Raw genomic sequence first — 17,732 nt, 5'->3', positions numbered from 1 at the left:
GTAACAAAAGAGGTCCTCCAGAAGTAACTCTTAAGCATACCTATAGTAGTCTAAGTTTCTCCCCTATCTACATAAGCTTCACAAGAGTAAGCCTCAGGATCAAGGACATGGCCTGTTGATTTGGGTGTCCCTAAAGTTTGACACAGTATTGGGATTCCCTGATGGTAAAGTTTAATAGTTGTGTATTTTTTCTCGATCCCTCAAGGGACTTTGCCAACACTTTTTTATTATCTGCTTAATATACTCTATGATGTATTCAGGCATTAAAATAATCTATACAGGATTAAATGACCTTTTTCTTCTGGGCTTCCTGTGTCTCAGTTATTCAAATGAGCTGTACAGATAGGTTGAGATAGATTATATGCTACAGAGAATTTCAGTTCCAGACCAAATAAACATTTCTTTCTTTGGTCTCAAAGAGTGTGTATGGGTCTAAAATATAGGCCTGTCTTCATTACCCCCGTGTTCTGACTTACTTTAACCCCAACCTAATTGGCTTCATTCTTCTCTAAATATCAGGTAATGTATATGTATGTGTGTGTGTGTGTGTGTGTGTATGTGTGTGCATATGTATAGCCACTCAAAATCCAGAAATATAGTCACCACTCTGGACTTAATGTGTCTGCTCTAAAAGCTTACAATCTAAGTTCTGTTTTCTTATAAGCATTTTATAAAAGTGACCATACCGTTGCTGTTCTTTTGTTTCTGGGTTATTTTGTCTCACCAAATGTCCCACATGTTCATTCGCATCGTTGTGTGCCTCATGATTTGTTCCTTTTTATAGTAGCACAACTTTCATTCATGAGTATACACCACTGTTCACCAATCTACTTCTCAGTCAGTGTATCCTTCAGCCACCTGCATTCATCAGGCATCATGTATAGTGCCCAAAGTCCACAGTCAAGCAACATTCTCAATTTTAGATAATTCCATTGTCCCCAAGAGAAAGAAATCAATAAATATACCCTCACCAAATAGGAAATCTAAAACTCTTAACTCTTGTCCCTTCCCCCATTATTTACCTCTACTGATGCTGTGGTAGTGCTGATGTTTTCCTTTTGAACATGGTCCATAGCATGCAATAGCAGTTTTCCTCCTGTACCCTGGGCATTCTTTGTTCATGAATCATATCTTTGAAGTAACCCTTGCAAGAACTACTTCATATTTCTAGTGTTAATCAGTGGGACACATAGGTCTATGCAACCCCTTTCAATCTTGTTCATCTTCAATATGCTAATGTTACTTATAGACCCACCAGAAAACCACCTTCCCTTCTGTCTATTGCCTTACATTGGAGTTCAACCTCATTAGCTAACTGTCCACCCATCTCTAGTTTCTATGTATCTCTAAGCCCCCTATATTCTGTAATATAAGCCTCTGATTTTACCTTTGCACTGTTCATAAAAGTAGAATCATACAGAATCTATCTTTTTGTGTCTGGTTTCTCTCACTCAGCACTATGTCCGCAAGGTTCATCCACCTTGTCATGTGTTACAGGATGTCATTTTGTCTTACTGTTGCATAATATTCCATCGTATGTATATTCCACATTTTGGTGATTCACTCTTATGTTGATGGGCATTTGTTTATTTCCATGTTTTGACGATTGTGAATAAGGCTGCTATGAACATCTGTGTGCAAATGTCTGTTTGTGTCATTGCTTTCAGCTCTTCTGGGCATATACCAAGTAGTGCTATTGCTTGGTCATAGGGCAATTCAATTTTTAGACTCCTAAGGAACCACCAAACATCTTCGATAGTGCCTGCACCATTATACAGTCCCACCAGCAGTACATAAGTGTCCCAATTTCTCTACATCCTCTCCCACATTTTTAGTTTCCTGTTTGTTCCTTTGCATTTCTTGTAGATGTGAGGTGATATCTCACTGTAGTCCTGATCAGCATTTCCCTTCTAGCCAATGAAAATAAGCATATCTTCATGTGCTTTTGAGCCATCTGTACTTGCTCTTCAGAAAAATGCCTACTCCTATACTTTAGCCCATTTTATAATGGAGTTGCTTGTTCTTTTGTTGTTGAGTTGTATGATTTTTTTCTATATACAGGATATCAAAACTTTGTCCAACATGTGACTTCCAAATATTTTCTCCCATTGAGTTGGCTGCCTCTTCCTCTTTTTGGCAGTCTTGAGGTGCAGAAGGATTTGATTTTGAGGAGTTCCCATTTATCTATTTTTTCTTTTGCTGCTTTGCTTTGGGTGTAAAATTTAGGAAGCTGTTCCTATTACTAGGTCATAAAGTTATTTCCCTACATTTTCTTCTAGAAGCTTTATGGTGCTAGTTTTTATATTTAGGTGCTTGATCCACTTTGAATTAATTTTTGTGTAGGGTGTAAGATAGGGGTCCTTTTCCATTCTTTTGGATACTGATATCCAATTCTTCCATGCCCAATTATTGAAAAGACTATTTTGCCCCAGTTCAGAGGATTTGGGGGCCTTGTCATAAATCAGCTGACCATAGATTTGGTGGTTTATTTCTGCACTTTCAATTCGATTCCATTAGTCAATGCTTCTATCTTTGTACCAGTACCATGCTGTTTTGACCACTGTGGCTTAATAATAGGTTTTAAAGTCAGGGAGTGTTAGTCCTCCCACTTTATTCTTCTTTCTTAGGATGCTTTTATCTATTCAGGGTCTATTTCCCTTCCGGATGAATTTATTAATTAGCTTTTCCACATCTTCAAAGTAGGTTGTTGGAATTTTGATTGGTACTGCATTGAATCTGTAGATCACAGTGGGTAAAATTGATATCTTAACTATATTTAACCTTCCTCTCCATGAGAAGGGAATGTCTTTCCACCTATTTAGATCTCCTTTGATTTCTTTTTGCAATTTATGTAGTTTTCTGTGTACAAGTCCTTTAAGTCCCTAGTTAAATTCTTTCCTAAGTATTTGAAACTTTCAGCTGCTTTTTTTCCTTAACTGATTCCTCAGCTAGCTCATTCCTTGTGTATAGAAATGTTACTAATTCTTGCAGATTAATTTTGTATGCTGCCACCTTGCTGAATTTTATTAGCTCAAGTAATTTTGCTGCAGATTTCTCAGGATCTCCCAAGTATGGTATCATATCATCTGCAAGTAATGAGAGTTTTACTTTTCTTTCCAATTTGGATGCCTTTTATTTCTTTTTCCTGCTGATTGCTCTAGCTAGATCTTATAGCACAATGTTGAATAATAGTGGTGACAGTGGGCCTCCTTGTCTCATTCCTGATCTTAGGGGGAAAGCTTTCATTCTCCCTCCATTGAGTATGATGCTGGCTATCAGTTTTCCATATATTCCCTTTATCATACTGAGGTATTACTTTGATTCCTATCATTTGGATTGTTTTTTTTTCTTTTTTAACTTTTTAAATTATACAGCATAACATATATACAAAGCAAAGAAATAAAAAAGCAATAGTTTTCAAAGCACTCTTCAACAAGTGGTTACAGGATAGATCCCAGAGTTTGTCATGGGCTACCATACAATCCTCTCATATTGTTCCTTCTAACCGCTCCAGAATATAGGAGGCTAGAGAGCTCAAATACTTTTTTATCATCACAATTGATTTTTATCCTTCTATTTCATGAACAACAGCATATATACGAGAAAAAACTATAAATGTTCAAGCACAGCACTATACAATTAGTTGTAGAATATATTTCAGACTGTGACATGGGTTACAATTTCACAATTTTAGGTTTTTACTTCTAACTGCTCTAAAATACTGGAGACTAAAAGAGATCAAGTTAATGGTTCAGCATTCATATTTACTTGTTAAGCCCTATCTTCTATATATAATTCCACCATCACCTTTGATCTTTCCATACCTCTCATTGGGGTTGTTTAGGCTATGGCAATTTTAAATTTTTGATATTGGGAAAATGTGATATTGGATTTATACTGTCACTAATATGGGGTAGGGAGATGGAACTATCTGATGTTCTGGAGAGGCTGGGCTAGGTTTCAGGACTTACCTGGACAAGGGATCCATCTAGACATTATAGGCTTCTGGCAAGTTACTCTAGTGCCTGGAACCCTTGTGGAATCGTATATATTGCCCTAGGTGTTCTTTAGGATTGGCTGGAATGGTCCTGGCCGGAGGTTGGAAGGTTGGAAGGTTATGATAGGTAGCAAGGTTTACCTGAAGCTTGCATAAGAGCAACCTCCAGAGTAGCCTCTCAACTCAATTTGAACTCTCTCTGCCACTCATATTTTATTAATTACACTTCTTTTCTCCCATTTGGTCAGGATGTAATTGTTGATCACATGGTCCCAGGTCTGGATTCATCCCTGTGAGACTTCTCCCATGTTAACAGGGCGAATTTCACCTCTGGATGTCATGTCCCATGTAGTGGGGAGGTCAGTGATTTCACTTGCAGAGTTGGGCTTAGGGAGACTGAGGCCGCATCTGAGCAACCACAGAGGTCCTCCAGAAGTAACTCTTAGGCATGCCTATAGGTGGTCTAAGCTCCTGTGCTACCTATATAAGCTTCACAAGAGTAATCTTCATGATCGAGGGCATGGCCTATTGTTTTGGGTGTCCCTAAAGTTTGACACGGTATCAGGGGATTCTCTGATGGTAAGGTTTAATAGTTCTATTGTCTTACTCCTCTCCCTCAGGAGACTTTGCCAATACTTTTTGATTATCTGGTTAATATACTCTAGGATGTTTCCAGGCATAATCTGCCTCTTTCTCATTCTGTGCTCTCTGTGTTTCAGTTGTTCAAATGAGCTATACAGATAGGTTGAATTAGATTATGCACTACAGAAAATTTCAGTTCCAGATCAAATGAACCTTTCTTCCATTGGTCTCAAAGAGTATGTGTGGTTCTAAAATATAGACACTCTTTTCCTTACCCCCATATTCTGAATTACTTTGACCCCAACCTGTTTTACTTCATTCATCTCTCTAAATATCAGGTTATATATATATAACAGCCTCTCAAAATCCAGAAATAATAATCACCACTCTGAACTTAATGTGTCTGCTCTAAAAGCTTACAGTCTAGGCCCCTGTTTTCTTATACGTATTTTCTAAAAGTGACCATACCATTGTTTTTTTGTTTCTGCATTATTTTGTCTCACCAAATGTCCCACATATTCATTCACATCATTGCATGCCTCACGACATTGTTCCTTTTTTGTAGCAGCACAGCTTTTGTTCATAAGCATACACCATCATTCACCATTCTACTTCTCCATCAGTCCATCTTTCAGCCACCTGAATTCATTGTGCATCATGTAGAGGGCCCAAAGTCCAGAGTCCATCAATCTTCTTAATTTTAGATAATTTCATTGTTCCCAAGAGACAGAAAACCAATAAACACACCCTCATCAAATAGGAGATCTAAATCTCCTCTTGACTCTTTTCCCTCATCCCATTATTTACCTCTGCTGTTCTTATTCAAAAAGGATGTTGAATTTTGTCAATTACTTTTTCAGCATCAATCAAGGTGATCATATGATTTTCCCTTTCAATTTGTTAATATGCTGTATTAAATAATTGATTTTCTTGCATTGAACCATCCTTGCATTCCTGGTATAAACCTCACTTGATCATGGTGTATAATTCTTTTAATGTGTTGTTGGATGTGATTAGCTATATTTTGTTAAGAATTTTGCATCTATGTTCATTATGGAGATTGGACTGTAGTTTTCTTTTCTAATAGCATCTTTACCTAGTTTTGGTAATAAATGATATTAACTTCATAAAATGCAGCCAGTAGTGTTCCTTTTTTCTCAAAATTTTTGGGAAAGTTTGAGCAGGATTGATGTTAGTTCTTTTTGGAATGTTTGATAAAATCCCTCATCTGGCCCTGGGCTTTTCCTTGTAGGACGATTTTTGATGACATTGAATCTATTCACTTGTGATTGGTTTGGTTGAGATTTTCTATTTCTTCTTGAGTCATTGTAGCATGTTTTTGTTCTCAGGAATTTGTCCATTTCATCTAAGTTGTCTAGTTTGTTGGCATATAGTTGTTCATAGTATCCTCTTATGATTTCTTTCATTTCTTCAGCATCTGTGGTTATGTACCCCTTCTCATTTCTGATTTTTCAAATTTGATTCCTCTCTCTTTTTTCTTTGTCAGTCTTGCTATTGGCCCATCAATTTTATTGATTTTCTCAAAGAACCAACTTTTGGCTCTATTGGTTCTTTCTGTTGTTCTTTTGTTCTCCCATTCCTTTATCTCTGCTTTAATCTTTGTTATTTCTCTTCCTGTTTGCTTTGTGGTTAGTTTGCTATTCTTTCTCAAGTTCCCCCAAGTGAGCTGTTAAGTCCTACATTTTTACTCTCTCTTGTTTTATAATATAGGTATTTAAAGCAATAAATTTTCCTCTAAGCACAGCCTTTTCTGCATCCCATAAGTTCTGATAAGTTGTATTCTCATTTTCATTTGTCTCCAGATATCTACTGATTTCTCTTGCAACTTCTTGGACCCACTGGTGGTTTAAGAGTGTGTTATTTAAGCTCCACCTTATGGGAATGTTCTCATTTTTGGTGGTTATTGAGATCTAACTTCTTCCCATTCTGATCAGAGAAGGTGCTTTGAATAATTTCAATGTTTTAAAATTTATGAAGACTTGTTTTGTGCCCCAGCATATGATCTATCCTGGAGAATGTTCCATGAGCACTAGAGAAGAATGTATATCCTCACGTTTTGGGGTGCAATTACCTATATATACTTGTTAGGTCTAATTCATTTATCAAGTTATTTAACTTCTCAATTTCCTTGTTGACCTTATCTCTGGTTACTCTATCTATAGAGAAGAATGATGTATTGAAGTTTCCTACTATTATTGTTGAAATATCTATTGCTACCTTCAGTTTTGCCAATGTGTGTCCCATGTACTTTGGAACTCCTTGATTGGGAGCATAACATTTTGATTGTTATATATTCTTGGCAAATTGACCCTTTAATTAATATATAGTGTCCTTTGTCTCTTGTAATGTCTTTACATTTAAGGTCTATTTTGTCTGTTATTAGTATAGCTACTGCTGCTTTCTTTTGGTGTCAACTTGCATGGGAAATCTTTTTGCATCATTTCACTTTCAATCTATTTGTATCTTTGTGTATAAAGTGAGTCTCTTGTAAGCAGCATATAGCTGGATTGTATATCTTAATCCATTCTACCAATCTGTATCTTTTAATTGATAAGTTTCATCCATTAACATTAAAGTTGTTGCTGAAAAGGCATTTCCTGAATCCACTATCCTATTTTTTATAGCATTTGTCAGATCTATATATTCTTTTCCCTCGTTCTCTTTTTATCTTTTAAATTCACTTTACTTGTACTCTTCAATTCTGTGCTATCCTCCAGACCTCCCACTCATCTTTTTTTTCAGCTAACAGAATGCCCTTTTGTATTTCTTGTAGGGGCAGGCTCTTGTTGACAAATTCTTTCAAAACTTGTTTGTCTGTGAAAACTTTAATCTCTCCCTCAGTTTTGAAGGACAGTTTGGCTGGGTACAGGATTCTTGGCTGGAAACCTTTCTCTTTCAGGATCTTAAATATGTCATACCACTGCCTTCTCACCTCCATGGTGCTTGTTGAGTAGTCTGAACTCACTCTTAAGTGGTTTCCTTTGCATGTAATAGATTGTTTTTCTCTTGCCACTTTGAGAATTTTCTGCTTATCTTCAACATTTGATAGACTGATTAGCATTTGTCTTAGGAAAGGTCTATTTGGATCTATTCTGTTTAAAGTTTGTTGGGCTTCTCTGATTTGTATATTTGTGTCCTTTATAAGTGTAGGGAAAATTTTCCCCATTATATCCTCAATTACTCTTTGTAGCCCTTTACTCCTCTCCTTTCCTTCTGAAATATCAATGATTCTTATATTTGTGTGCTTTTTTGTTTATCATATCCCTGATATCCAATTCAAAATTTTCCATCTTTTTTTTGCCATTTGCTCTATTGGGTGTTCAAAGTCAGTTATCCTGTCCTCTATATCACTTATTTTTTCTCCTGTCTCTTCAAGTTTTGTGTTGCATGCCTTTAGTATGCTTCTATTTGGTCACCTGAGTCTTTAATCTCTGTGAGATCTGCTATTTTTCTATCTATTCTTTCAAATTCCTCTTTATGCTCTTCTACTTTCTTCTTGATCTTCTTTATGTCTTTTGCCATCCCACTTTTTTTATTAAGTAGAGTTATATGAGCATCTTTGATTAGCTATTCCAATGTCTGTGTCTCCTCTAATGTTCTAATGTTCTAATGTCTGTTCATTAGGCAGGGACATATCTGTCTGCATTGTAATATGCTTAGTGATCTTCAGTTGTTTTCATCACATGTAAACATCTTGATTGATTTACTTTGAGAGTTGATTTCTTTCAGTAATCTAAAGCCTTGTGTTTGCAGGTGGGTGTGCAGCAGTGAGCAGCATACAGGAAGAGCAGAACAATGCAGTGATTTGTTTCTGGGAAGGTATAGGTGCAGAGTGGGGATGTTACCCTGGTGCGTGTGAATGTGGGCTCCCAGTGGCTAGGGAGGATGTGACTCTGCAGGTGCAGAGGGCTGGGGGGCATAACAGTGATGTGCTCTGATCTATGGTATGGGGCTATCTGTGCACCTGTGTAGAATTGTGGCAGCAGACTGGTGTTGTGGGCAGATATGACCCAGCTGCACATGTCAGCATTTTCTCAGAGCTGGTAAGCATGACTGAGGGCCATGTGCATACACGAGTCTAGGAGCCATAAACTGAAGTTCCCAGAGCTGAAGGATGTCATTGGGGGCCCATGCACATGTGCCGGTCTAGGAGTCCCATAAACTGAAGTTCCTAGAGGTGAAGAATGTAATTGGGGCCCATGAGCTTGCATGGGTCAAGGAGTGCCATAAACTGAATTTCCCAGAACTGAAGGACGTGATTGGGGACCCATGTGCATGTGTGGGTCCAGTAGTGCTGTAAACTGATGTACAGAGCTCAGGAGTGTGGGGTGAGTCTGTGTGACACTATGGGCAGGGGGCAGGGGTAGCCTGGGTATGGAGATTAGTGCCTGTAACCTTTATGTGCTGGTGACAGCCTGCAGGGAACATGTAGAGGGGGTAGTGCTCAAGAGGGGTGCACGAGAGGTGGGTTGGGCTGCACTTTGGGGTGGGGATTTGGTGTGTGTATTCACACTGGGGACTTGTGGGGTAGAGGCCCTTGAAGCATTGGAAATAGGAGTGGGTGAAGTGTTTTCAAGGCGTGGGGTGTGGGGTGAGTCATGGGTAATGGGGCTGCACTGGTATGAGTAGCTCATTCAGGAAATGTTGCCTGGCTTACTTCCTATTCCCCAGCTCCCCATCCATGCACTCCCACAGGCTCTGTGCCTCCATGCCAGGCTCCAGCTTTCCGCTTCTCAGTTCTTCTGCCTCTGCAACCAGGGCCACCTATGTTGTACAGAAGTCTCTCCCAGGTCAGTTGCATTCTTGAGTAGCCATCTCAGTCGCCCTCCTACCCCTTCTCTAAATTCTCCATGGAGCAAGGCTGAACTCAAGCTACTCTATTTGGTCATCTTCCCTCCAGCTTTTTTAGTTATTACTTGCTTGATATGTTTTTTCCATCCTTTCCCCTTCAACCTGCTTGTATCTTTGACTGTAAGCTGAATTACTTGTAGACAGCACATAGTTTGGTTATGCTTTTTTATCCATTCTGCCAATCTTTGCCTTTTGGCTGGAGAGGTTAATCCATTTTCATTTATAGCCACTACTGATAATATGTGTCTTTCTTTGCATTTTGCTATTTAGCCTTTGTAAGTCGTATACCTTTTTGCCCATCCCTTCCAGTAATTCCTTCTTTCATATTTATTTGCTTTTTGTATTGTACCATATTGAGTGACTTCTCACTTCTATCTGGATGTATCTTTCATCTATTGTTGTTGTGGCTACCATGAGGTTAAAATTCAACTTCCTATATATATAACAATCTTATGTGGTTTTATACTAACTTAACTTCAATGGCATGCACATATACTTCTCCTTTACCCCTCTGTCTCCCCACCATTTTTGGTACTTTTTACCACTTACATCTTTGTACATTATATTTCCAAAAACATAGATTTATCATTACTTTTATGAATTTGCATTTTAACACCTGTAGGAAGCAAGAAGTGCAATTATATACCAAACAACAATACAACAATACTAGCATTTAATATTACCCAAATATTACCTTTAATACAGATCTGTCTATTTTTTATGCTGATTTGAAACACTATCTAATGTCCTTTCCTTTTGCTCTGAATAACTTCCTTTAGCATTGCTTGTAGGACCTGTCTAGTGGTGATAATGTCCCTCATCTTTTGTTCCTCTCAGAATGTCTTAGTCTCTCCCTCATTTTTGAAAGAGTCTTGCTGGATATAAAATCCTTGGCCAGCAGTTGTCTTCCTTCAGCACTTTATGTATTCCAATTCCCTTCCTTCTTGCCACCATGGTTTCTTATGAGAAACCCTCTATTTCAGGCTCCCTTGTATATAACACATTGCTTTTCTCTTGCAGCTTTCAGAACTCTCTTTGTCTTTTTCCTTTGATAATATAATCAACATATGATGGGGTATATTTTTCTTCATGCTTATACTGCTTGGTTTTCTCTAGGTGTCTTGGAGGTGTATATTCACATCTTCTACGTTTGGGAAGTTCTGTGTCATTATTTCTTTTACTGTTCCTTCTGCCCCTTTCTCTCTTTATTTTCCTTCTGGGGTTCCCATAATGCATATATTGGCATGCTTGATGGTAACCTTTAGCAGTCTTAGGCTATTTTCATTTTGTGGGGGGGCATGGTCCAGGAATCAAACCCGGGTCTCCTGCATGGAAGGTGAGCATTCTACCACTGAACCACCCATGTGCCCAGGCTGTTTTCACTTTTAATGATTCTTTTTCCTTCATGCTCTTCAGCATGACTCATTTCAAGTGTCATGTCTTCAAGTTCACTGATTCTTTCTTCTGTCAGCTCTTAAGTGCTCTTGAAACCCTCTAAGATATTTTTCATTTCAGTTATTGTGGTCTTCAACTCGTTCCTTTTTAAAATTTCTGTCTCTTTACTTAGACTCTCATATTGCTCATTCATTGTTTTCCTGATATCATTTAGTTTTTTTTCTCTATTTTCCTCCTCTTCTTGAGCATTTTGGTATAATTTTTAGACTGTTTTTTATGTCCTCTTCACTGGTATTTTCTGTATTTTTATCATCTTCCTTTGGATGAGCTATCATTTCCTGCTTCTTTGTCTTGTCTTCTTCTGTTGCAATCTATATGTTTTAATATTTAAAAATGTTATCTCCATGATTTATTCCATGAGTTTTCTGTCTTGGTTTTGTAATCAGCTGGTGATAAGAAATATTTTCTTGAGCTTCAGCTCAAGGTAAGTCTGCCCAAGGCAAATGCATTATTCAGGGTTTACCATGTCTTTCTGGGCCTCTATCTTTTCCTGAGCTTTTGATTTTCAATGATTTGAAGTTCCCCTATTTTCAGTTTGTTTGCCCCCTTTGTTTCCCAGTGCATAGATTGCCTTGCTTCTGGTATTAGAAGTTGGCAGGATCAGGCTGCCTCTGTAGTTTTTTCCACTTCTTTCATTGTCTCATGCTGCTTTTGCTCAGAGGGAAATTTTTAGGAGGAGGGAATCCCCAGAGAGAACTCTCTCAAGTCTGTCTTTCCCAGTTAAAACATGAGCATGGATCCACTAAGAGGGTGTGGACCAGCTCCATAGTGCCTTGGGTAGGGAATTAGGAAGGGCTCCAGAATCTTCTCAGGTGGCTTCACAAAACTGAGCTTTACTGGCCTGACCAACAAATTCAGCTCTTCATTTAATTTTTCCCCACAGTCCTGAAGAGGCACTGAGTCTTTACACCTCTACTGCCTCAGACCCTGTCCTTGGAGGTTTAAGACAATGGCTGTCACCTTTTTGGCAGAGTGGATAGAAACAATGGCAGCCACCTCCTTTGCCTGGAGCCTGTGGCCTGTTGCAAGAGTGGGGGATGGGCACATATAGCAGCAACATGGAGAGAGCAATTTAAAATTCTTTATCATAATTGATCAGTTTCTTTCTCCTCCTCTTCCCTAGATGTGTACAGTTTACTTCTCACCTCTGGTGTTTCAAAATAGTTGTTTCATACAGTTCCTGTCTGCTTAATAATTGTTTTGGTGGAAGGACTGAGTCCTGGAGCTCTTCACTCTGTCACTTTCTCTAGAAGTTTCCTCTGAAACTGATAATTTTTTTTTTGTATGGGCAGGCACTGGAATCAAACCGAGGTCTCCAGCATGACAGGCAAGAACTCTGTCACTGCACCACCATGGCCTGCCCTGAAACTGATAATTTTTAAAATTAAATTTTAAAAGTGTCAAGAATAGACAGGGTCAATGAGAGCACCCTCTAATAAATTCAGACCATTTATTCAGAACCAACTTTATGCTGGGCTTTGGGTATATTATTTATACATATGTACATATCTGTATACATAGACATGTATATGAAAGTATGTGTTGTGTTTTATATGTATGCATATGCATACATTGTATGTGTAGATATTTATGTATATATATATATACATATAACACCTATGAGGAGCTCAATATACTGTGTTCTAGTTTGCTTGCTGCTGGAATGCAACACACCAGAGATGGATTGGCTTTCAATAAACAGGGATTTATTTAGTTGATGTATAGTTCTTCAGAGGAAAGGCAACTAACTTACAGCTGAGGTTCTTTCTTACATTGGAAGGAACAGAGCGAACTCTGCTGGCCTTCTCTTTAGGCCTCTGGGTTCCAACAAATTTCCCCAGGGTGATTCCTTTCTGCATCTCCAAAGGCCTGGGCTGAGTTACGAGTGCTGAGATGAGGTATGCTGAGCTTCTTAGGCTGTGCTATGTTGAGTATCTCATTTAAGCACCAGCCAATTAAATCAAGCATCATTCATTGCAGTCAGCATGCCTCCTAGCTGACTGCAGATGTAATCAACAACAGATGGGGTTCACATGCCCTTGGCTCATGTCCACAGCAATAGAACTAAGCACCTTCACCTAGCCACGTTGACACCTAAATCTAACTACCACACTGTGGAAGACAGTTACTTTAATAACTAGTAAATGAGTACTAAGTGATATGGTAGAAGTAAGGATCAGATACCATGGGGAACCAGAGTAAAAAGCATCTGAACCTGCCTGGATGCAAAGAATTAGGGATGGTCCCCCAAAAGAGGTAATATTTCAGACTAGTCTTTAAAGGATGAGTAGGTAAAATGAGAGTATGAGGGCAAAGAAGAAATGGGCATTTCCAACAGAGAGAAGATACTTTGGAAAGGTATGTCATCAAGAAATAATATTTCAATTTGGACACCTGTGTGCAAATTGTCATGGCCAAAGCGCTGGATAAAGTTGGAGTCACAGGAGATGAGGCTCCAATAATAGCCAGGAATCAGATCACAATGTGCTTGTACTCATATGCACTTTCACACTACTGTAATAATCCAGGCAAGGGATAAGAAAACTTGCTTAAGGCAGAGCCATTAGGGATAGAAATGACAGGATAGATTTAAGAATTACTAAGGATACAACCATAACAGAAGGAATGAATATTCAAAAATGAGATAAGAACACAATTTCAAGAGAAGGAACAAGTTTTGAGAAGAAGATGAGAATAACTTGGAGAATGTTGCATATGCTGTGTTTGTGTGACTTTCTGGTTGGTATACTTCAGGCTTTCTCAAACTCAACCTCAGTGCTATTGACCTTTTGAGCTGGATAATTCTGTGTTTTGGGGAGGTGTCCTGTGCATTGTAAGATATTTAGCAGCATACTTGACCTCTTCCCTCTAAATGCCAGTAACACCCGTCACAAGTTGTGACAACCAAAAATGTCTTCATAGATTGCCAAATGCCCTCTGGTGTAAGGAGATTGGGAACCACTGGTGTACATATGCTCTAAATGTTTTGATATACCAGAGTGTATGTCAGGAAAGTAGTCGGAACTACAGATTTGAGGTTAATTGGCACTAGGTAGTAGCTCAAATCTTGGGCAAAAATAGGATCATTTAAAGAGAGTGTGCATTGACAGAAGAAACCTGGGGACAACCCTCTGGAATGCAAATACTTACTTTTCCTCCAACTCTTTACTTTTCAATAAACTCCTTCTGCTCTAGGCTGGCTGGTCTAAGAAGCACTGCTGTGTATGTTAATTTTCTTTGTTGTTTTGTCCCAACTTTTACTTTTCCTTTCCTTCCCCCAGTAACTAATGCCCTTTGATGTTCTCTATCAGTTGATATATATCCTTTATAAGGAGATTTTCCTTAAAACTCATCCTGACCAACCTCACCCACTCCAACAATTACTTCTCTTCAAGTTCTTTGTTGCTTATAAACTCTTCAACATTGCTTCATACCAATTGGCAGTGTACTAGACTCTTTTTTTTTACATGGGCAGGCACCAGGAATCGAACCCGGGTCCTCTGGCATGGCAGGCAAGTATTCTTGCCTGCTGAGCCACCATGGCCCGCCCAGCAGTGTACTAGACTCTTGATAAATCCCAGGAGAATAATGATTCCCATATCTGATGCTCTGCGTTGCACATCTGAAAGTCTTCTATCTTCTCCTCTTCCAAATTCCTGCTTGTTTATTCAACACTAACAAATATTATGAGATTCTTAGAACTTTACCATCAATTGTTTAAGTAGTCTGATCTCTGTCTTTGTTATAACTATCAAAAATTCTATGTACTGCCTTAGCATCCATCTTTCTTTGGCTAAGCCACTTGCCTTAGTTAAGAAGCAGCTCTCCAGCCTTGTGCTATAAATTCCCCCAGAGCCCACACCCACAGCTGTGGTCACCACCCACAATATCGATGCCTCTCACCCAAAACTCATACTTGGTCTGCCCTTGCATCCCCAGTCACTTTCCCTTTTTATGCATTTGCTTTAAACTAACTGATCCTTGACTCCCAAGGGAAATCTAATCTCCACCCCCTGGACCACAATTAAAACACTAGCATGTAGGTCCCTCTCATTCTACCTGTGTGCTCCTCACCTGCTGGTTGAGTCACCTGAACTGATCACACTTCTCATCAACCCCTCATGCCCCACCCCCTCTCTTTGACCTGTAAATAACACAATACCTTTACTCATACATTATGGCCTTAGTTTCCCAGTTGTAGAGTTGCAACTAACCTCCACATCTGGACTCAAATTTAAAATCCAACATAATGAAGTTGGGACAGCCTTAAAAAGGCAATTTTCCTATGTTATGAGTTCTATTAAATACAAGGAGAAGTAACATACTACAGGCATACCTCAGATATATTGCAGGCTCAGTTCCAGACCAACACAATAAAGCAAACATTACACTAAAGCAAGTCAAATGAACTTTTTCGTTTCCTAGTATATATAGAAGTTATGTTTACACTATACTGTAGTCTTAATAAATGTGCAATTATGTTTTAAAAAGCAATGTACATTCCTTAATTAAAATGTGACACAGAGATAGGAAGTGAGCACATCCTGTTGGAGAAATGACACGAAAAGATTTGCTTGATGCAGGGTTACAACAGATCTTCAATTTGTAAAAAATGCAGTATTTGAAAAATGCCATAAGGTGAAGAGCAGTAAAACAAGGTATGCCTGCATAGTCATTTGAATCCAATAGAGTCATTCATGGATGTTTCCAATGAAGTAAGAATGAATTCTGTAGTTTATTTTAATGTGTGTAAGACTCTATGAAGTTATCTACCTAACTTCTATTTCTTATAATAAGTAATGTCAGACAATTTAGTGCTTACATATTAAAAGGATAAATATAGAATTATCCTGAGAAAGATTTGGACTAGGAAACAGGAGATTAGACACTATTAATATGATCTTGGTCAAATCACTTTTCTTTTTTTTAATCTAACTTTTTTCATGCATGTCTTAATTTTATTACTCATATAAAGGGAGTGTCAGTCATTGGTGCTTACAATCACAGTCATATGATAATAAAAGATATGTAGTTATACAATCACTATTAAAGATTATGTCTACAAGAATATAGTTCAACAATTTCAGGTATTTCCTTCTGGCTATTCTGGTACACTAGAAACTAAAAAGAAATATGCATATAATGAGTTGGTAGTCATAATCATTTATTAAATCCTAATTTCACAATTACAACTCCTCCCTCATTTGATCATTCTCTCAACCTTCAGAGATATCTGGTCAATGACCATTTTAGCTTCCTTGTGCTGAAAAGGGGCATCAACTTTACGAGGTAGAGGAGTGAAATTTGTTACTGTTCTTGGAGGGAGTGGTACCTCTGGGTTTTGGGGCTTATCTGGTACAGGAACAATCTGGAGGCCTTAAGCTTATCTTTTTGAGACTCATTTCCTCAATTGCACCATAAAGTGGTTAGACTACATTAGTAGTCTCAATTCTGACTACATATTAGAATAATTTGGGGACCATTAAAAAATGCATCCCCACATCAGGCCAATTAAATCAAGATCCCTGGGGTTAGGGTCCAGACATGTAGTATTTTCTTAAATGCTCTTTTTGTGCTTTTGTAACCAACATTGAGAACAACTGCATTTCAAGATCTCTCAATTCTCCTGATTCTTTTGTGTGTGTGTGTGTGTGTGTGTGTGTGTGTGTGTGTAGGCCAGAATCTTTTATCCAAACATGCATCTTTGAAATCTAATGGAAGTTCATTGAAAATATGACTCACCATATGCAAATATTGTTATATATACAATGCCTCAAGTACATATCTAACAAAGAAAGTATGGTAAAGTTATATATAGTTTATATTTTATTATCATGTACTTAGTTCTTTGTAATTATTTTTTATTACATCAAATATATACATTTATTCTTTAGCTAAATTATAAGTTGCATGAAAGCAAGACCCATCTTATTTATTTTTTGAAATTCCTTGCAGCAATTTGAACAGTTCTCTACATGTAGTAGGTACTCAGTAGGTATTTATGGAAAGAATAAATTGAATAGTGCAATACATTGTATGGACCAATTGTCCTATGCTAATAATTGACCCCAAAATCTTAACCTCATTGTGAGCATTGTTGGCAACCTGCTCACTTTGCCAAACTGTCAATCAGAAAGGGAGATGCCTATTACCATCTCCAGGGGAGGTCTCACCATTTGCAGGGTAGACTAGAGCATAACAATGCCTGTCACCAGAAATAGTAGTCCTAGGTCCCAACCCATTCCATGGCTTGTAGGTGCCAAGGTGGCCAACAAATGCATAACTCACACAGGCACTGTATGGAACAATGTTTACTCACTTAGACAATATACAAAGCAAGGTCAGCTTCACTTGGGGGCATTGGTCTCCCATGGCCAGAGTGTGTCAAGCCACAGCTGATGCAGGGAGATGATCTATGCACATCTTGTGCTATTTCATAGAAGGACATCACTCCCTCCCTGCAAAGATCAGATATACAAGTGGAGGTGTGCCATAAAACATATTTTAGCCAGGCTGCCTTCAGTGAATATTTTCATATGCCCAGGGAAGAAGATAAATCTGCTAAGGGATGTGTTTTACCTCAAGGCACTCCTGAGAAGACAGTCACTCCACATTTATTCTAAGCACTAGGCTAACATACCTAGTCCTGAGCACAGCAATTTGTTTGTGGGTCACAGAGAAAAACCACAGACTGTACTTGGACTATCCCCTACCATAAGCATTATGGTCTAAATAGCTAAATTAAATTAAGCTCATCTATCAAAACTACATGTAATTCCTTATTTTCCTTAGGAACCTACAGATTTGTTGACTAACTAATATTATT

This window comes from Tamandua tetradactyla, chromosome X, assembly GCF_023851605.1.
Source record: "Tamandua tetradactyla isolate mTamTet1 chromosome X, mTamTet1.pri, whole genome shotgun sequence".
Classification (NCBI taxonomy): domain Eukaryota; kingdom Metazoa; phylum Chordata; class Mammalia; order Pilosa; family Myrmecophagidae; genus Tamandua; species Tamandua tetradactyla.
This window is presented reverse-complemented; position numbering follows the sequence as displayed.